This window comes from Propithecus coquereli, unplaced genomic scaffold (genome assembly GCF_000956105.1).
Source record: "Propithecus coquereli isolate 6110/MARCELLA unplaced genomic scaffold, Pcoq_1.0 Scaffold273, whole genome shotgun sequence".
NCBI classification, from domain to species: domain Eukaryota; kingdom Metazoa; phylum Chordata; class Mammalia; order Primates; family Indriidae; genus Propithecus; species Propithecus coquereli.
In genome coordinates, this window is record NW_012148319.1 from 4,163,006 (window position 1) to 4,185,125 (window position 22,120).

Genomic DNA, 22,120 nt, shown 5'->3' on the forward strand with positions numbered 1-22,120 from the left:
GTGTTTCAAAGCCAGAGCAGGTGCCTGCCACCTGGAAACATTTTCTTAAGTGCCATGTTAGTATCAACACACTAAGACCTATTGAAGTGTATTTTTAGGTAACATTGAAACTGCTTTACATGTGTATACATGTCTATTGAAATCCAATCATAAATAGGCCTAAAATGTTTTCATCTGGAATTCAAAGCAATATGATTTGTGTCTTGGAACAATGAAGGATTCTTATAAAAAGGAACATGCTGATGGAAAACATTTAGATAAAATTAAAACATTTGAAAAGTTTGTAAATGTAGACTGAAGTACTAGCATAACAAAATTAGATTACTTCACTTTAGAACCTAACAAATAGAGGTGCTGAAGGATTGCCAAAAATAAGTACAGGTATACCTCCGGTACCTCCTTTTATCACACTTAAAAGATACCGTGTTTTTCTGCAGCTCAAGGTTTGTGGCAACCTTGCCTTGAGAAAGTCTGTCCAAGCCATTTTTCCAGCAGTATGTGCTCACTTCCTGTCTCTGTGTCACAATTTAATAATTCTCACATTATTTCAAACTTTTTCATTATTATTATATCTTTATGGTGATCTGTGATCAATGATCCTTGATGTTACTATTGAAATTGTTTGGGGAGGGGACACCAAGAACCATGCGCATGTAAGACCACAAACTTAATTGATAAATGTTGTGTGTGTTCTGACAGCTCCACCCACCGTTTCCTTGTCGATTTCCCTCTCCTAAGTCCTCCCTATTCCCCGAGACATAACAACATTGAAATTGGGCCCCAATTAATAACCTTACAATGCACTCTAAATGTTCAAGTGAAAGGAAGAGTTCCAAGTCTCTCACTTTAAATCAAAAGCAAGAAATGATTAAGCTTAGTGAGGAAAGCATGTCAAAAGCCAAGATAGACCAAAAGTTTGGCCTCTTGCACCAATCGCTTAAGCTAAGTTGTGAATGCAAAGGAAAAGTTCTTGAAAAAAGTTAAAAGTGCTACTCCAGTGAACATTCACATGAGAAGTAAGCAAAACAGCCATATTACTGATAGGGAGAAAGTTTTAGTGGTCTGGGTAGAATACAGAATCAGCCACAACATTCCTTAAAGCCAGAGCTTAATCCAGAGCAAGGCCTTAACTCTCTTCATTTTTATGAAGACTGAGTGACAAAGCTGCAGAAAAAAAGCTGGAAACTAGCAGAGGTTGGTTTATGAGGTTGAAGGGAAAAGCCATCTCTGTAACATAAAAGTGCAAGGCGAAACAAGTGCCGATGTAGAAGCTGCAGCAAGTTATGCAGGAGATCTAGCTCAGATAATTGATGAAGGTGGCTACACCAGATGACAGATTTTCCAAGTAGATGAAACAGCCTTATATTGGAAAAAGATGCCATCTAGGACTTTCATAGCTAGAGAGGAGAAGTCAGTGCCTGGCTTCAAAGCTTCAAAGGACTGGGTGATACTCTTGTTTGGGGCTAATTCAACTGGTGACCTTAAATTGAAGCCAGTGCTAACTTGCCATTCTGAAAATCCTAGAACCTTTAAGAATTATGCTAAGTCTACTCTGCCTGTGCTCTGTAAATGGAACAACAAAGCCTAGATGAGAGCCCACCTGTTTATAGCATGGTTTACTGAATATTTTAAGCCTACTGTTGAAACCTACAATTCAGAAAAAAAGATTCTTTCAAAATATTATTCATAAAATATTTCAAAATACTGTTGCTTGTTGACAATGCACCTGGTCACTCAAGAGCTCTGATGGAGATGTACAAGGAGGTTAATGTTTTCATGCCTGCTAACATAACATCCCTTCTCCAGTCTATGGATCAAGGAGTAATTTTGACTTTCAGGTTTTATTATTTAAGAAGTACATTTCATAAGGCTGTCGCTGCCATAGATAGTGATTTCTTTGATGAATCTGGGCAAAGTGAATTGAAAATCTTCTGGAAACGATTCACTATTCTAGATGCTAAGAACATTCATGATTCATGGGAGGAAGTTAAAATAGCAACATTTACAGGAGTTTGGAAGAAGTTGATTCCAACCTTCATGGTTGATTTTGAAGGGTTCAAGACTTCAGTGGAGGAAGTAACTGCAGATGTGGTGGAAAGAGCAAGAGAACTAGAATTAGAAGTGGAGCCTGAAGATGGGACTGAATAGCTGCAATCTCATGATTAAACTTGAATGGACGAGGAATGGCTTCTTGTGGGTGAGCAAAGAAACTGGTTTCTTGAGATGGAATCTATTCCTGGTGAAGATGCTGGGAGGCTTGTTTTTTTTTTGAAAACAATTAATTTAGAATATTATATAGACTTGGTTGATAACATAGTGACAGGGTTTGAGAGGATTGAGTCCAATTTGTGTTTTTTTGTTTTTAATTTTTTTATTTCAGCATATTACTGGGGTATGTTAAAGTTACATGTAAAGTAAGTTACATTAAATGTTTAGGTTACATGTATTGCCCTTGCCCCACCCAAGGCAGAGCTTCAAGCATGTCCACCCCCCAGACAGTGCACACCACACCCATTAGGTGTGTATATACGCATCCTCTCCTTCCCCCTCCCACCTGCCCTACACCCGATGAATGTTATTGCTATATGTGCACTTAACTGTTGATCAGTAGATACCAATTTGATGGTGAGTACATGTGGTGCTTGTTTTTCCATTATTGGGATACTTCACTTAGAATGGGTTCCAGCTCAATGAAGCTATATCACCATAGTTTTTTTGTGGCTGAGTAGAACTCCATGGTATACTACTGTGGGCAAAATGCTGTCAAATAGCATCACATAACGGTGACAAATCTTTTGCGAAAGGAAGAGTCAATTGATGCGGCAAATGTCACTGTCATATTTTAAGAAATTGCCATAACCACCCTGACCTTCAGCAACCACCACCTTGATCAGTCAGCAGCCATCAATATCGAGGCAAGACTCTCCACCTGCAAAAAGCTGACCACTTGCTGAAGGCTCAGATGATCATTAGCATTTTATAGCAATAGGGTATTTTTCCATTAAGGCATATACGTTGGCATTTTTAGACATAATGCTATTGCAAAATTAATAGACTACAGTATGGTATAAACATAACTTTTGTATGCACTGGAAAACAAAAAACTTTGTGTTTCTTGCTTTATTGTGATATTGGCTTTATCACTGTAGTCTGGAACTCAACCCACAATATCTCCAAGGTATGCCTGGCACAGTTGCGTGACATGTTTCAATTTTGGAGGCTAAAGGACCTCTCTTGTTTCATTTGAAAAAAGTATGCCCATTTTGGTGCTTTACACATCTGATTATTTCAGGATACTTAAAGCCAGTCCCGTGTCTTCAGTTAAGGTTTTTCTTTTCCTTAAGTTAGCACTAGAGTTTTCTAGGCACATCTCTGCATATATTGCATTAGGGATCAGTGAACTTTAGATGTTTCCAAGGTCAATTTTTTTGTTTTAATGCTTGTCTGAACAATCTGAACCATTTCCCAGTGCTCATCTAACCAAACAACTACTTTGTTTATTGTTCTGCCCGACCTGAAATACACTCTGTATAATGTGCTGCCTGTTTTCTAATTCAGACTACGTATTTAAGATCAGACCCACTCAATGTATTTTATTCTCCAGCAATCTGAAGGCCAAAGAAAGTTCGGTGAAATCTAGGATTAATAAGAATGTGTTTTCATCATTAGTTTCACATCATAACATCCTTCTCTCAAACCTATTGCCAAATCCCAGAATGAGAGAGAAATAAACTGACTGGGCTTTCCCTACTTGCTTTCACAGAGTTGCTAATTAGAAGCAAAATGTCCAGTCCATCCTGTAGGAAGAAGAAAGAGATCCAGCAAGGGCACTAGACAATCTGTAAATTGGGTAATTAATGTAAGAATAATCACGCCTTTGTTGTCTTGGTGAGCTTTTTTAGTATATTAGGTGGAAAGAAACGGTGTCCTCGGTAGTTAGTGAGATCTGTGACTTGACTTGCTTTCTTCTGGGCATTTATTTGCTGAGATTACTCTTAATTCTGCCCATGTGTGTCTGGGTGGATGATGTTTCCACTACTGCAGCACACTGTTCTAAATCTATTATTTCACCAACAATTACTTCCACTTGCTAATTTTTCCCTTCTCTAGCTCGTCCTTGTGCTCTGTCTTGCCCTAACTTTTAAAGTTTCCTCTCTGCTCTTCATTGGCAACTTACAAGTCCTTACATCACCTTGTGGTGATTCACACTTCCCACCAGTACTGAAATGTGTTCATGTTCCAGAGAGCAGAGCCGGTGCTCTGGAGGCAGCCTGCCAGGGCATGAGTCCCGCCTCTACCACTCACCAGCTCACTAGCGTGGTGACCTTGCACAAGTGACTTGACGTCTCCTTGCTCTCTTTCCACATCTGAAAAATAGGGATAATACAGTTCCTACCTCATAGAGTTGCTGTGAAGATTAAATGAGTTATTCCACATTATGTATTTAGAACAATGCCTGGCCCATAGTGAGTGCTTAACAACTGTTGGCCATTATTGTTACTTAATTTTGTTTAACCCAGCTATATGACCATTCGGCCTCTTCTTAGCATCTTATTTTTCTTGGCAAAACCTATTTGTATCTCAGATAATTAGGGTTCCTTGCAATACACTAAGGAAATGCTGTTCTTTGAGGTAAGTTCAGTATTGCCGTTTTTCTCTGTTATTTTCCAAGGAGGGCAGCTTGAGGTGGAAGATCTTAGAAGTAAAATCTCTCTTATGGTCAAATCCCTCTTTTATAAGTATCCCTCAACCAATGTGTATGATTTTTACTCTTTCTGACCAATCTGATGGAGTCCAACGTCTTGCTACTTCGGGTGTGGGCTGCTTCCTGGCAGCTTGGACGTTACCTAGGAGGCTGTAAAAATGCAGATCTCAGGCCACACTGCAGACCAACTGAATGGGAATCTGCATTTTAACAAGATAACTAGGTGATTCTTAAGCACGTTAAAGTCTGAGAAGCACTATGCTAACATTTCTGGGCCTAGAGCACCATAATTCTGCTCTAGGGAAATAGGAAGAAACCAACCTGAATTCTATTTTATAACACATAATATTGACTGTTTCTACAAGTGTAGCACTTTTTAAGCCCTGTGAGATTTCCTGGAATACCTATGTTGGCATTCTCTTGGGTGTAATTGTTATCGATTAATGTCATGATTAAAAGTGCAGCTTAGGTCTACTGGGAGCTTTAGCTCATTGAAAGGAAAAAACCCACCTCATTGATCTGAAGCCTTCAGTCAGTCATTCTTACCTTTTCAGAAAATACTTGAGATAAATAGCAATAATCTTAGCAGTGAGAGATTTGTCTCAAGGGATAATCTTTCCAACAATGACTTGCATCGATTAAGTTCATTGCTTTTTAACTGTTCACTTTGTTGCTGTGGTAACTCTTTTAAACATTAGAATGCTTTTTTTTTTAAGTTGGGATTGTGTATGAGTAAGGTAGCACAAAGAAGCATATTTGTGCTTCTTGTACTGCTAGTGAATTACTTGCTGAGAGGCCAGTGCTCTTATTGTTTTCTAAATACTGCTTTGTTGAAACAAGGTTCTGGAAAGGGGAGGTGTTGGACATGTTTATGGAGTAGACAGCATACAGAAAAGTCGGGCTAGTATTAAGATTCTTGGTATCTATGTCAGCTGTCAAGAAAGTACTAAAAATGCCAGATATATTAGCTGGAGAACTTTGCTTTTGGAGTAGTGTACTCTTGTAAATCTTATACAACAATATTGTCAGATTATCCTCTTGCCTTTTGCATACATCTTTTTATGGTTCAAGCAGTTGGAAAATCTTCAGCTCACTGTGGTTGTAGGGTGGCAAGAAAGATAAACAGATTGGGCTTTAAGGCTAAATTTTGAATCTGGCCTTAGATAATGAACCCAAATTTGGAATTTGACCTTAAATAATGAACCCAGTTGCAGATGTTAAATAATGATATTAAGAAGTTCAAACCATTAATGTAAAATGATGTTTGAAAATTATATAACAGCATATGGATAATTAAAAAGCAAAAGGGCATTATTGTACTCTGAATTACTACCCTTGGAGTGGGCATCACCCTTTCCACTCCCCTCACCTTTCACAGCCGATTAGATGCTCAGCGAATCCCGACAATTGTCCCTTCCTTAGGGTCTCACATCGCAATCCTCTGTTTTTATTATAACAACTGTCTTTCTAGCTTGGATTATTATTATCTCCTACTTAAGCTGTTGCAATAAACTTCATGGGTCAGTCAGTCACTCCCTCAAAGTTATCCACTCTGTTTGTAACAAGTTAATTATGCTAATATTCACTGGCTCAAAAAAAAAAAATCAAAACTTGGTGGCTTCCCCTTGCCAGTAAACCAAAAATAATTTTCCAATCCAGTGACTTAAAATTCTCCAAAATGGCCACAGTTTACCTTACAATCTTCTTATTCAATCTTTCTGTGAATGAACCTAGTGTGCTATCAAAATCGCACTATTTATTCTAGTCCATATGCACATTGTATTTCTCAATCTTTGGACCTTACCTATGCTCTTCTCTCCATATGGAATGGTCTATTCATAATTTCTGGCCATTGACATACTTCTTATTTTTTATCTTTTTCCTGAAGCCTCTAGGACCTTTCGGCCTTTAACACTCAGGTATGCCCAGAGACCAGCGTTTGGGAGGCACGTGGAGAGGAAAATTGTGCGTACCTGTTTAGCTGGCCTATGTCATGACTGGTTCATTGAGGTACAGTTTCTAGTTCTCAGATTTTAAGCTCCAGAAATTTTATTTTTTCTATCTAGCCAGAGCTGCTATGGTTTCTAGAACACAAACCCAGGCTAATAAACCTCACTAGAATGCCTATTTACTAATTCACAGTGAGCGATGTACTTTTCTAGGATATTGTCTCTTCACAGCAAGATGCCTGCAAAGCAGATTGAGAAACTGGAAAGTTGCTAAATTGGCTTAGAGTTGAAATGTAAGGAATTGGTTGGTCTTGAAGGATATTCCATCTAGGTTATGGGAGAACCTCATTGCTTTATTGGGCCACCTGATAAGATTCTTTTCCTTGGATAATTTGATGTAAGCGCTGATGGATACCTCAGGTTCCAATGTCTTATCCGTCACACCAACTGACTGAATTACAGTTCTCCTTTACAACATTTTCCATTTTAACAGTGTCATTCTAGAGATGCCACTTTATTACTTTGTTTTAAATTTAGCAACTCCCTATCTTTATCAATTAATTTGTAAAATAATCCAGGTCTATAAAACCACATTTAGAGCCATCTGTTATGGTGCCTAAATCTTTGGATGGTTGATCTCATACATCATGTGTTTGTTTTTGACCCTTTATAGTCCCAGAATCTGCCTTTTGTTTGAATTTACACCAGAAATCTTAAGTTGTTAAATGCATTAGATGTATTCACTTCCTTCTGTATTTCTTTCTTAATATATTTGTATTATGGTTATTTGCAAAGTGGCCTTATTTAGTAGTCAGGGCTAAATTGCTTAAAAGCCGGGACTATTTTTTAGTCTTGTTTATTTTTTCTGTAATCTCAAGGACAGTGAATTTGCTTTTCCAGAAATGTAGTTTGGCATTCATTTCTTCATATACTGATTTATTCGTTTATTTCCTTCCTTTGATCAACCTTCCTTCCTACCTTCTTTCCTCCCTTCTTTCCTTCCCAGACATTTATGAAATACTACTACCTGCCAGGGAATATGATTATAAAAGACATAGCCCCTAATGACACAGTTAGTGCCCCTCATTGACTGCCTTAAGCTCTTTATGTAATCCATATAATAGCACCAAAAGTTAAGTATTAAAACCCCCACTTTTTTTTTAAAAGAGGCATTCTGAGGTTAAGAGAAGAAAAGGGACTTTTTAAATACTATACAGTTAGTAAAACAGCTGGGATTGGAGACTAGGACTGTTGCCTCAGTTGGTTCTTTCCCCCTATTGCTTATTGGTATTTATTGGAGGCAGCTGTATGGTTTAAGGTACTGTGATGGTTAATTGTATGTGCCAACTCAGCTAGGCTATGGTGGCCAGTTGTTGGTTAAACACTAATCTGTGTTTTGCTGTGAAGGTATTGTGTAGGTGTAGTTAACATCTACAGTCAGTGAGCTTTAAGTAAAGTCATTAGCCTCAATAATGTGGATGGGCCTCATCCAATCATTGGAAGGCCCCGAGAGCAAGAACTGAGAAGAAATTTTGCCTAAAGACTGCAGCATCAACTCCTGCCTGAGTTTCTAGCTTGTCTGCTTGTTCTATGATTTTAGACTTGCCAGCCCTCACAATGGCATGAGGCATACACACACACACATACACACACACACGCATATATATATACACACACACAAACACATGAATATATACAACACCCCCCACACATATATATATATACACACACGCACACAAACACATGCATACATACACTATCAGGTCCTCTTTCTCAGGAGAATTCTGATTGATTGATACAGGTTCTGACAATTAGACAAAATATTATACCAAAAATTATTTGTTGCATTATCTTAAACTCTCAAAAGTATTTTAAAATTTAAAATATATACAGCATTTTTTTTTTATAGGAAAAATCAGTTCCAAGTGTCTTATCAGGTAGGGAGCAAGTGTGGAGAGGGGAGGGAAGGGATGAGAGATTCGATTGTTTTTGAAAGTGACTGAAAAAATAGAGGATTGCAACAACGTGAAGGTGTTCATTTTATAGTTGTCCAGGGAAAGTCTTTAGCAATTTCTAAAATTGCTAAAGGTTTTTATTTCAAGAAAATTAAAATAACAACAGCAACAACAAACCCATGTTTTCCCCTCTGACTTAATGTTAGCATGTGTCTATGTGTAGAGTCTGTGGTGTTCACAATTTTACTTTTGGGTTTTATAAGGTAGACCAAGTCAGATATTTTCGTGAATATGGTCTTATTAAATACGAAGACATTGAAAACAAAAAGAGTAGTGATTTTAGGAATTTGGATTTCAGTAGAAAAGTAATTTCACTGTTAGGCCTGAAGTCATAATGGGCAATCCATGGAAGTTTTTTGTTTGCTTATTAATAAGAGTTAACCTTTTAACAAACCCCAAAGTCTGAAATACAGATTTTTGTTAAATAGAAATGGACTAACGGGAGAACAGAGTTTTAAGCAAATATGAGTGCCCTGCTTTGTGTCCAGCGCTGCCTCCCCTTGGGATGGTATGTCACAGCCAAACTGATCAGAAATAAACAGTCTGTCCTCATTATTTGAAATAGCTTTGTTCTGTAACATTACCTTGAAACTTAATTAGCAAATACTAAACCATTTTTCCAAGGAGAAATGCAGGGTAGTCCCTGTGAGCCTCTTGTCATATTCACATTTTTCTGAACTAATCAATACATAATTTTGTTTATGTGTTTCTGTTTAAAGATACCTTACTTATTATACTCATGGCTAACAGCATTATAACTCATGGCTGAACTAAGTTTATCTAACACTCATATTTGCTCTGTAAGGCACATCACAGCCTTCTTGCACTTAGGAACACTAGACAGCGCTTTTGCACTGTGCTTGGGCGTCCTTTTCAGCAGCAAAATCACCAACAAGAAGCACACAATGTGAAAAACGTGGCATTAAATAGACCATGAAAAGAACATTTCCTCTGTTGAGAGTATGAGAACTGAAACAAGACGGCAGTGTCAGCTGGGAATGTGCACATTGGGCAACTGAAAACGCTGGAAGATAAATATATTTGTTGTTAAACAGCTCCCCCAAAGACACTCTGTACAGTGCCGCCAAAGACAGTTGTTTGGCTTCTAAATATTTTATGTTCATTTGCAAGACTAGTTAATAAACATTTTTAATTCTTGCTAATGCAGCCTTTTAGAAGAAGAAAATATGTGCTATAAATAACAAAACTTCAACTATGGCTATATGCTTTCCTCAGGAAACCCTGAGCAATTTCAGGTGCCTGTTTTGAACCACTGGCATGGTAAATAAAATCAACTCAAATGAACAACAACAAAAAAATCCAAGCAAAGTAATTTGTCATTTTTTTCCAAATATTAGTGGAGAACAATTTGTTTTCTTTCACCAAGATTTACAAAGTCAGTTCATTAAAATATCACTTGTTTAACCATGTTAAAACAATTACGTGTTTAACTGAGGTTTTCACCTTTTAATGATTTTTGTCATACTGAAATTTGCCAAGAAATTAACAAGTCTGCAACTTTGATTCTGCAGACTGTTTTTGTACTTTTAGGTTGATGCCAATCCTTTAATGCTTTATTTGTCCAACACTTAGTATGTGCAAATTTCTTTGCTTAAGAATTCTGAATTAGCAAACTGGGGCTTTTCTTGACTTAAGCAGCTGCCAAATCATGGAGGTACTCCCACCCAAGAAGGAGGAGTGAAAGTGAAATCTGCTTTTTTATCCTACTGTGGCAAAATTATAACTCAAGGGCAGAGGGGGGAGGAGATAAGCTCAACTACTGATGAGATTATTATATAAAAGAGAAAAGAAAGTCAGTGATGTGAAAGATTATTTGAATTTTTTATTGTCAAAGTTTCCACCAATAGACCATTGTATACTAAAAAAAAAAGATTAGGTTCTTTCTTTATTTTGGAAAAATATTGCAAGGCATTTTTCTTGGCCATTTCATAAATTAGAATGGGAGAAAATAGATTTATATCAAGTACAATCTAGTTTACACTCATGAAAGGGGGGCACTATTTACTTTGATTATGAATATTTATAACCTGAAATCGATGTAAGAAGAAAATTAGAGAAATTAGCATGGGCAGTAATCATATTCATATAGTGACACTGACTTGGAGAGAATTATATTAGGTAGTCAGAAGACTTTAGCCTATTGCTGCTTGCAATTATGTATACATGGATCCTTAATGTTCTGGGCTTGAATTTGAAAGGCTCACTCATCAAGATTTTTAGACACATTATATTTGCTTTTGCAAATTAGAAGCTCCAACCACAGATGCAAGTGTACATTGCCATGTGTGGAATTAATGCTTCAGACAGCTTATGAATATGTATGTGTATTTTGGTGGCGCTTCTGCCACATAAGTCTGAAAAGCAGTGGGAAGTGGGTGGAACTGCATATTGCTGTCAGAAAAGTGCAATTCTCAAAGAAAAAAAAATATAGGGACAAAGTTTCATTTCAGACATGTCTTCAAAAACATAAAGTTTTCCCAAAGACGAAAGCTTTTTCGGGGCAGCTTGAGGTGGAGGAACAGGAAAGCTAAGGTGAATGAATGGCTGCTCCTCGGGTGTGTGTCTGCCCACTTCCAGGAGCGGAAGTACCTCAAGGTTCCTTGGGCTCAAGAGAACGGAGGGTCTGCAATTAATTGAATTGAATTAATTATTTATCTTGATCAATTCAAAGTAGCCCCTTTTAAAAAGTTTTAGGGTGTTCTGGGAAACCTTTTCACTTAGTGACAAGTTGTTGTAAGGGTCTGGCTAGAGCAGGATCAGATCATATTTACATATTTCATATGTTCTAACGGTACAATTATGATACTTCAGACAGACATTTAAACCATTCCATCCAGAGCACATTTTAAATATCAAGTTCAACCAGCGATAGACAATAACATCATTCTACAACTCTACTTTATTGAGTTAAACTTACTACATTTGACCAATCAAACAATTATCACCAAAGAGGTTTTAATCCGTCACTTACATATACTTTGTTTACAAGACATGCTAATATCCTCCTAGAGAAACACCTGATACAGCTTTGGGTTTTCACCTGTTCTTGGAGTAGTTTCCTTCAGGGATTTTCCACTACCCCAGTATCATTTAGGAAAGGAAAAAGAGCACTTGGCTGTTGCTTTTGATATGTAGCTGGAGTCCCTGTAAATTTTACTCAGTTTGATAACAGGTCTGGCTTAATTGAGAATCAAAATTTTCTAGGTAAAATTATTTTCCTCCTTTTAGCCCAAGTCATTTCTTAATGGCCTTCCTCATTAGAGCTCTAAATTGGATTAAGGGAATATGTTGTCTGGGGACTTTATAAAGAATTAATTGTTACAATTTTTCATTTGTCTTAAAAAACAAATAACAACAACAAAAACTTTCTCACCTCTTGACTTCTCTTGCCCCTCTAGCTTCTTTGCCATTCTTTGCTTCTCTTTGCAGTAAAATTCAACAGATCTATACTTGTTGTCTCTAATTCTCCTTTAATTGTCTCTTAAACATACTCTAGTCAGGCTTTTGTCCCCACCATTCCACTAGGATGCTGGTGACGTTCAGTAGTGACTTCCAAGTTGCTATATCCACGGTCAGTGTTTGGTCTTCATCGTGCTTGACTACCCCAGAGCATGAGAGACAGGTGCATCTTCCCCCAAAAAGAAAGAGCAGTCTATAAGGTGATAAATAACTAAAGAACACATTAAAAAACTTGGATATAATTAAACATTCATACTAATTTCCATATTCAGGAGTTGGGAGATTTAATGTAAGATAGACAAGCTAGGAATCACTCAATTCAGGAAAGCACATCATACACATTTAAATAATTTTATGCATACTTGTTGATTGCTATTTCATATTTAAGGTTATCTACCTAACAAACTAATTCATGCCAATATAATATACCATGCAATCCTATTGGGAGATATCATTTAGTCAGAGAAATCATTTGCTTGTTTGGAAGAGTGTAACAAATATGCATTTGTCACTGTTACTTATATATCAGTAGATGAAAAGAAGACTATAGCATTTATAATTAAGGAAGAAACACATATGCTAATATGACCAGCTAATGCATTTAAAGTGATCTTAGGAAATTATGTTTGCTTTGCTTGCCTTCCTTTGTAAACTTTGTGCTTTATGCGTACATACCAATAAGCAGTTAACTAAACAGCTTAAATAAGTTGAAAGTTGAATTTATAACTAAAGTATGCAGTCCACAGAATACTTCTTGTATTTTTGGACTCAAAAATATCCAACATTTTCATAATGGTGAGCATCCTAGAACATTTTGTGTTCTGTTAAGTGCCTTAAGTGATTGCTTTAATATCTGGAATTTGGGATATTCCAGATTATTGTATTTATCATTATTCCTTCATTGGTCAATTTTGCTATAATTTTACAGGAAAGAACTCTGATTTGAAAGCAATTTCAGACTGATTCATATCAACCTTCGAGTCACCAAAATGTTTATTTATCCTCTAAGTTACACTAATACTACTCACGTTAAAGAAAAAACAGTATTTAATTAAAGATTTCATAAATGTTTATTAGTATTTGTTATGTGAAAATGAGGTGAGCATACAGTGGCAACATGAATTATTTAATATACATTGTTGCAAAATTGAGGTAAGAATACAGAGGAAGATAAACTTTCCCTATTGCTCATTAGATTCAATAACAGGATGACATTTGATATATAAAATAGATTGAATGTGATTAAATATATGTATATAAATAAACATAAATTATATTTCAAATATATAAAAATAAATATGTAAAAAGAGATAGAAGCAAAATGGTTTGGATATGACATTTTTTGGCTTTCTGTATATTTAGAATCTCAACAAATTTACTAGTTTGATGAACTACTGATACATTTAATGACAAGATAATTGATATGGATGTCAGTTAGAGAATTAATGGAAACATATAAGATTGGTATTCAAAGGACAGATGTTCAGAGAATGAAAACAAATGCTGGTATAAATGAAAACACAGACATCAAAGTTGAAAGGAAAAATGTTCAACTTAGCAATATTACAGAAATGTAAATTAAAACCTGTGTGTGTACTACTGTCCATCTTCTAAATTATTAAATCACTAAAAATTATAAATCTGATTTTTGGTGAGTCTGGAAGGACATATGTGAGCTCACACATTTCTGCTAGTATTATAAATTAGAAGAACTTATTATGATATTGAGAGGATTACAAACTGTGATCATACCTTTCATTCTACCTTTTGGCTTCTATTTTTGAAATTTTTCCTCAAGAAAATAACTCCAAAATAAAATATAGCAGCAAAGACAGACAGATGAACAGGTACACATATGCAGGGAGAGAGAAAGAAAGATGTGGAGGGGCGGGGAGAAGAAAAAGAGAAAACAAGAGAGAAAAACATCTGCCTATACAAATATGTATTCCATAACATCAAGAAGTCAGGTAGAATTTTGAGATATGTTCCTTCTGTGCCTAGTTTGTTGAGCGTTTTTATCATGAAAGGGTGCTGAATTTTGTCAAATGCTATTTCTGCATCTATTGATCTTCAGCCATGAAGAAGGGTGAGTTAAGGTCTTTTGCAACAATTTGGATAGAACTGGAGACCATTGTCCTAAGTGAAGTGTCTGAAGAATGGATAAACAAATTCCACATGTACTTGCTATTAAATTGGAACTAACCAATGAGCACACGTGTGCAAAGACAGAAGTAAAACTCAGTGGAAATCAAGCAGGGGGCGGGGGTAGGAGAGAATGGACAAAAACCTAACTAATGTGTACAGTGAACACTACCTGGGGGAGGGGTGCACTTATAGCCTGTCTCAAGTATAACCAAAGCGATCCATGTAACCGAAAACATTTATACCCCCATAATATTTTGAAATTTTTTAAAAAAGAAGTCAAATAGAAACTCAGTACTATATTTAAATTTTTTATATTAATTATGAAGATACAGTATAGACGTGAAAGACTATTTTTGAACTAAGTAAATCTGTGTATGACATTTTATCTACATAATTATTATAAATATCTAAGAGTCTATATGTAGTAGGGGAATGAAAGGCCAAAAAAAAAAAAAACCCTAATAATTTATAGATATTATTTAGTGATGGGGTACTTTACATTTCCATTTGTCTTTATTTACTTCAACAATTGACATTTTTAGTTATAATAATCTTTGCATATTTTATACTTTAAAAAGAATATAATAATTTTATATACTAAAGTATACTATAATATATACTCTAATGTACATTATGAATCATTGCCCTTATTTTATATGCTTAAAACAAAAACTTGAAAATAGTCTAAAATAACTTTTGGAAATTCTGAGCCTCCTGTCATAAAACTAGCATGTTAACTTTAAATTACAGGTGGGATTCGAACCTAAATATCTATTAATGTGTCTGCATTTTATGGCAATAAAACAAACTTAATCACCATGCACAGCACAAATTTGCACACTGCTAATACACTTGATTTGAAATGGCCACAGTAAAGATCTGCTTGTGTTGGAGGAAATACTAGGATGTTAGTAAATTCATAGCCCCTGAATTGCTGCATTCAGAAATGGCACTCTCCTAGCTTGCTTGTTTTGTTGTCTCTCCTTAGTTCTACCATCAGTGTAAAAATACACCTATACATGGTATAAAAATAATACTACATGTTAGAGAAGAAAATTCTAGTCAAAGTGTACATCTCCTTTTCTGTGGGTAGACAGCAGCTGTGGATGATTTAAAATCCACTGCTTCAATGGAATTATATAGAAGGGTTTTAGAGACCTGCTTCATTTTCTTTTTAAGCTTAAGAAATTAAAAAAAAAAAGAGAAAGACCAAACTTGTGGTTGTCTCTTCCTACTTGAATCAGAAATACTCACTGTTCATGCATATGATTATTTTGAACATTTCTCCTATTTAAATGTAAGAAACCAAATAGTGCAAACCAAATAGTGTGTTTACCTCCCAACATCCCATAGAACACACATTGAAAAGATAGCTGTGATATTCTTTATAGAATGTAGGATTTAAGTACACGATATCTTAGAACAAATCAATTCTTGATAGAAGATTTTGTTTTCTTTAAGGAAAATGTATCTCACATTACCTGAAGAAGGAAAAAAAGGGAACAGATGAGGTATTTCTTTGATTATTATACTTTGGATGATTTTAAAATAATTTTCCACTTTTATTTTTTCCTGTGGACATTTTTTCTTGCCAACAGTTTAAAGATGACTACTATATATGAAGTATAGAATTGGATGTCTTTTTAAGAGCAGTTCCATTCTCTATTCTGCAGAAACACCTACCATTTAAATAAAATTACAGTGCTCCTACGAGTAAAAAATAGTCTTTTGTTATCTTTGTATATTTATGCATATTTTGCTTTTATTTTAACCGTAAGAACTTTCTCCAAGTTTGGCAGCACTAATAATCTGCAGATTGTCATTTTTTTCATGATGCGAGTGTGAAGTTTTAAAAAAAGAATCTGATTTGTAGTTATCTCCATATTGCCATTACATTTCCTTGTATGTTTTTGAATGCATTTTATTTTGTGATTAGATCACTTTGATCCAATGAACATTAGGGGAATGTTTGGCTTTTTAAAGCAGTAGCCTCAAATTGGCAGTACTTTAATATTGGCTATTTTACTAAAACCTTGCTAAGTGAATTTGAACTGTTTTTCCTGTCTGGTTTCCGTCATGTTACTGCTTTTTCTCAAGTATTGCTATGCCCAGGTATTTGTGAGTTGCAAGTTTCCATTTAGATAATAAACCTGATCTTTTTGCCTGAGTTCTCCAACAATGGCATGTTCTGGCATTTATGACATGTTAGCAATTTTCCTGGCTGCTGCTGTCACTAAGATGGCAAAATTATTTCGTCTTCATTTTTGTTGACTTATTTATAATATTCACCAAATTTCAGCATCCTAGGTGAAATTTCACAAGCACAAACTGTGCCAAGTGTTGGCCTTGGAAACTTTAAATATTGAATAAAATTCTTCTCTGCAAATGAATCATTTATGATAACATTTGAGATAAATTGGTATGTAAAATATTTATGACGATACTAATATTTGGTAATTTTACTAAGATGATATCTCATCCTGCCTAACTGTAGAGGATTATAGTACAAAATTTGGACCTTCTGACCTTATAAAAGATATTTTGTTTTAATATTTCATGTTCAAATCTGTGCTTGGGATTGAAACTCACTCGTGTGCTAATTTTACTGTGATATAAATCTATATAAGAATGTTCAGTTAGAGTATTACATATCAAAAAATTTGACTTTTGTAAGTTTTATATTTTTATATTAGAATACAATTTTGTGTACTTCGAAGAGACTTTTCATAACTTATCTTATTGGAAGGATAGCATTGGTAGAGCTTCACTTTTCTGATCTATGACATGGAGAGCATATATCTGTTTCATAGAGTTAGAATTAAACAAGGTTCACCTTAAAAATGGCTAATATTAAAATGATTTACCATACCCTGTGTTGGTGAGTATATGAAGGAACCGGAATTCACATATGTTGCTTGTGGGTATATGCATGCTACAACCATGTTGGAAAATGGTGTGGCAGTTTCTTAAAAAGTTAAATAAATGCCTGTCATGTATTCTAGCTGTTGTACTCCTGAGTGTGTATTTACCCAAGAGAAATTTACCATACCATGGTATGGTGTGTCTGTACCATGAATTGTATACAAATGTTTAAAATAGTTTTATTTGCAATAACCTAAAACTGAAAAAACACCCAAATGCCCGTTAACAGGTAAATAAATTGCTGTATATCTGTATAAGGGAATATTATTTGGTAATGAAATGAATGAAATATTGATATCAGTGTGGATGAAAGACATTATACACAACAATGTGCATACGATTCCATTTATAGAAAATTGTAGAAAGTGCAATGTAATCTGTACTGAAGAAAAGGAGATCAGTGGTTGCCTGGAACTGGGGTATAGGCAGGAGCTAAGGGAAGGAGTATAAAGAAACATGAGTGATCATACATATGTTTCTTTAGAATGAAGCGTATGCCCTTTACCTGGTAATTTTAATAGTATGTTCGTATGCCACAGTTTATCATATCGTCTACTTCAAATGTGTATACTTTATGTCAGCGATACCTTGGTTAAGTGGTTAAAAAATTAAACAAGGTAACACATAGAAAAGCATCTACACTGTTGCTTGGTAACTGATTATGTCCCAATCCATGTTATTAAACTGAAATGCCGAAATGATGAGGTGGGGGAAAATCAGAGACAGTTTACCTTCCACTACAAAAAATAGTCAAACAATATTTTCTCTTTTAGTGCAAACATTGCTGTGTATATTTAAGAATTGGTTTATACACTAGTACATATTTATTTTTGTGTATGCATTGAAGCTACCTTTCCCCTGTTTTAGTCCCCTGGTTGTCCACCCATGGAAGTGAAAAAAATAGCAGATTGTAGATTCTCCAGGTGACTGGTGAGGCTAGGCCTCCCGGAGATGGCCCAGACTGAAGAGAAGCTAGGACTGAGGAATGTGGAGAGATGGAGGAGGGCAGAACTGCACAGCTGAATGATGCCAAGTTTCTCAATGGATTCATGCAAACTGGAAGAATGAGAGACCTAATTTCAGCTGGAGCTGTCTGTACTCATCCCCAGCCCTTCTGTTCCCTGGCAAATAGAATGACAACTCCCATTTGGATCTCAAATAACGTATGTGAAGTAGGGGAGCCAGAAATAGTCTGGGGAGGCACACATTATTAAGCCTCTGATGAACAGACTCTGTGATAAAGTTGAGGACAATGAAACAGACAGTTACAGATTCTAATGGCCTTTGTTGTTATTCTCAAAAAAAAATAGCATATAGTTGTTCCTGAAACATCTGATCCTATTCATAACATATTCTAAACATGCCTGGTCTGGAGGACTAGAAAAGATCTTGTGCTGAATAGTTTTAACTGTGCAATCATTGTCATAGTCGTCATCATCATCATCATCATCACTTCATTGAGTGGCTGCTATATATGCTAGGCTCCAGGCTGAGTGCTTTTAAAGCATTTAATTTTCACAGTAACTCTTAGAGAAGCCTTTCTTGAAGCCTTTTCTCTCATCCCTCTTCCTCAAATTTAGTCAGAACTTCCTTTTATACGGTCTTGTAGCATCTTGTTCACCTCTCTATAATACTTGTGACTATTGCAGTCATATAATGGATTGCATAATTAGTAGATTAATATCTGTCTTCTCTTTTTTTTTTTTTTTGAGACAGAGTCTCACTGTGTTGCCCGGGCTAGAGTGAGTGCCGTGGCGTCAGCTTAGCTCACAGCAACCTCAAACTCCTGGGCTCAAGCGATCCTCCTGCCTCAGCCTCCCAAATAGCTGGGACTGCAGGCATGCACCACCATGCCCAGCTAATTTCTCTATATATTTTTTAGTTGTCCAATTAATTTCTTTCTATTTTTAGTAGAGACGGGGTCTCGCTCTTGCTCAGGCTGGTTTCGAACTCCTGAGCTCAAACAATCCGCCCGCCTCGGCCTCCCAGAGAGCTAGGATTATAGGCGTGAGCCACCGCGCCCGGCCTATCTTCCCTTTAAAATGCAGAACTAAATATGTCATGTTCATAGGACCTTGCACATACTTAAAGCTTAATACAATTTATTGAATGAGGGAATGAATAACGTATCATCATAACAATAGTTTTATGGTATGGGCAATAAAGGCCCTGTTATATAGTGGTTTGAAGTTCTCTGTAAGGATATTTAGTGTAGGGATCATTTTAATTTAAATAAGAAAACTAAACAGAAATATGATAGGAGATTGAAAACTAGCATAGAGATTGGGAAACTGTGATGTTGTGTATAGGTTAAATCAGATTAAAAAATCTTTGGGGATGGCTAATTCTGGGGACTGTTAAACTCAATCAATTGATGAGTGCTTTTTATCAATAAGAGACATCAACTTTTTTGTGATAACCTTTTATTTATATAGAATTATAAATTACAAAGTATTATTTTGCTCAATCCTTTTAACCACCAGGTGAGGCAGACATGCTAGAGGGTACTAGCTCCATTTCACAGGCAAGAATGGAAACACTGTTCCCATATTTAGTATAAGACAGCTGGGATTTAAGCCCTGGGCTTCCATACTCACAACTGCTTTTTTCCCATGACTTTGTGATACATCATTTTAAAGTAACCTGGTTTCACAATGCTTTAAAATATGAATAACATCTATTGCTGGCAGGTTAACTCTGGAGCCAATCAATCTAATTAATTACCTCATAACCTGGCACATTTTAAGGCACTGTTATACCTCTAACTCAGTTTCACAGCTGTGTTTGAGGGCCCCATGAGCCAAAATTGCAGCAAAGCTGACCTGAAAGGACCAGGAACACAATGGTTAAGCATATTTCCAAATTTAACCTAGGCTTGGCACATCCTCACCCATTGCTCAGATGGCAAGCTGAGGCAACCAAGTGAAGGCCCGCTTAGAAGTGGACACTGATGAAAAAACACAAGGAGTATCAGACTGACTTCTTTAAGGTTAACATCCTCAGAAAGACTATTGCTGTTCTACTACATTACCAGCAGGACAAAGGGCAATACTTCTAGAGTCCAGAATACGCAAGAAAAAGGTCAATTAAACTGCCTGCCAGGTGCCCAAAAAGCCAAATAGCACTAAGTTCATCCATGCCAAACCAAAAAAATGGTTCATTCCTTCCTGATCTTGGTTTTAAGGAGAAAGATGATAATCACAGAAACCAGGAAATTCCGTCCTGAACCCCAGGGGGAGGGGGAGGAATGGTGGGCATTCCCCAGACTTGATGGTGCAGGGGCAACACAATCTGCCACTGTGAAGGGGAAAAGCTATCTTGGTCAGCTTTGGTCTTCCACAAGACAATGGAACCAGAGACTAGCAAGATCAGGGCTTGGGCGACCAATCCTGGGAAAAGCAGGACTTCCTCACATGAAGTGCAAAGGTCCATGGGGAGAAGAGTCTATGAACACCCTAAAATTGTAAGCAAAATTTTGAGTACATGCATGTACCAATCAAAGTGGTCCTTTGTTCTCAAATCCTGATCTAGAGAAAGGGACTAAACCAGTTGCAGACTAGGATACAAAAGCCACCAGATGCACTTAGAGCCAGCCAAGTCTGACAGCTCTCAAAGCCACCACTGAAAACTTGGAACATGGATTCAGAGACAACTGAGCACTTGTTTTTGCATTCTCCTTCCTAATTGTATTTCAAGTCTTTTCAAAACAAAGCCCTGGGAATATCCAGATTCAAGTATGCCCCTGGGCCTGGTCCACTGTTGCAGGAGTTGTAGGGATCCTCATGCACATGCTTGTGTCATTTATTCACCAATGTTTAACCTCAGGATAGAAGATCTGACAAAGCAGGACTCCTTTCTCCATGGCATGTGATTTCAGAGGTGGCAGCAGCCAAAGTGGAAAACACTGGAATTTTTCCTCGGAACTGGACTGTGATGAGAGGTTCCTGCCATGAGCATAACCGATTGTCTTTTCCCTGACCCTTCCCTTCGTTTTTGAAGATAGAGCAGAAAATAATCTTCTTTGAAGATACTTGATAATTCCAAAATCCAAAAACACATGCTCCCAATGCACTGTGCTTTCAGATATTCTGGGTCTAGTTCAGCTGGTGGATGAGCTGATTGATGCGTTCACCTCGATAGCCAGGTGAGCCCATCTCCTTGAGGAAGCCCACTTTATTCTTGGTAGCATGACGGGCCACTGAGAGTTGGAAAGGACACAAGAACCATGAGATCTCCTGGAAATGCTTCCTGGAAGGGCAATTTCATGAATGAGATCTTCCAAACAAATGACACCAAACTTCCCCAGGTGCTCTTCGATCACTGTGTTATCTGTCGGAGGGATGGTCTTATTCTTGACCTTGGCTTGTCCACATTTCAAGATGAGTTCCCGGACAGACTTCAGATTTGGAAATCTCCAGGTCACATATGGTTCCACCATACGCAGCAATTTTAGGCTCTGCGGGGTGACTCTAACAAAGACACCACTAAAAATTTTCTTTAGGCGAAGTCTTGTGATGGTCTTTTGCACCAGTGAACTCACCCCATTAATCCTTTGGATGCGTACAACAAAGGCCAAGGAATGTTTATCCAGCAATTCCAAGGCATGAGGTTTCACTTCTAGTCGTCTGAGACGCACCCTGTCACGTTGCTGCCGCCAGGAATCATGTAGAAACGATTCCAGTCGCTTAAACCTGTGCCCTTTTCCTTTCCTCTGCTCTTTCTTTGCCAAAAGAGCCTGCTTTGCCTGGGTGGCTTTGAGGACTTGGTAAGCCTTCCTCTTTTTCAGGAGATTTTTGGGAACCAAAGGGATTTTTTTCCTTTCTTCTTGCTCCGCCATCTTTCTAGTGTTGCAGCTACTCAACTTTTTTTTTTTTAAAGCAGAAGTAAAGACTTGGTATTCATGG

General features: G+C 36.7%; 1 protein-coding gene and 1 pseudogene across 2 annotated transcripts in view; one reads left to right on the plus strand and one right to left on the minus strand.

Annotated features, from left to right (window-relative positions):
* The window catches only part of PRKD1 (protein kinase D1), a 357,628-nt gene that overhangs the window by 95,943 nt on the left and 239,565 nt on the right, over nt 1-22,120 (plus strand). The window lies entirely within an intron of this gene.
* Nucleotides 21,311-22,068, minus strand: LOC105813249 (annotated as a pseudogene). The gene has a single exon (XR_001137650.1). The product of XR_001137650.1 is annotated as a 60S ribosomal protein L7-like 1 pseudogene (transcript).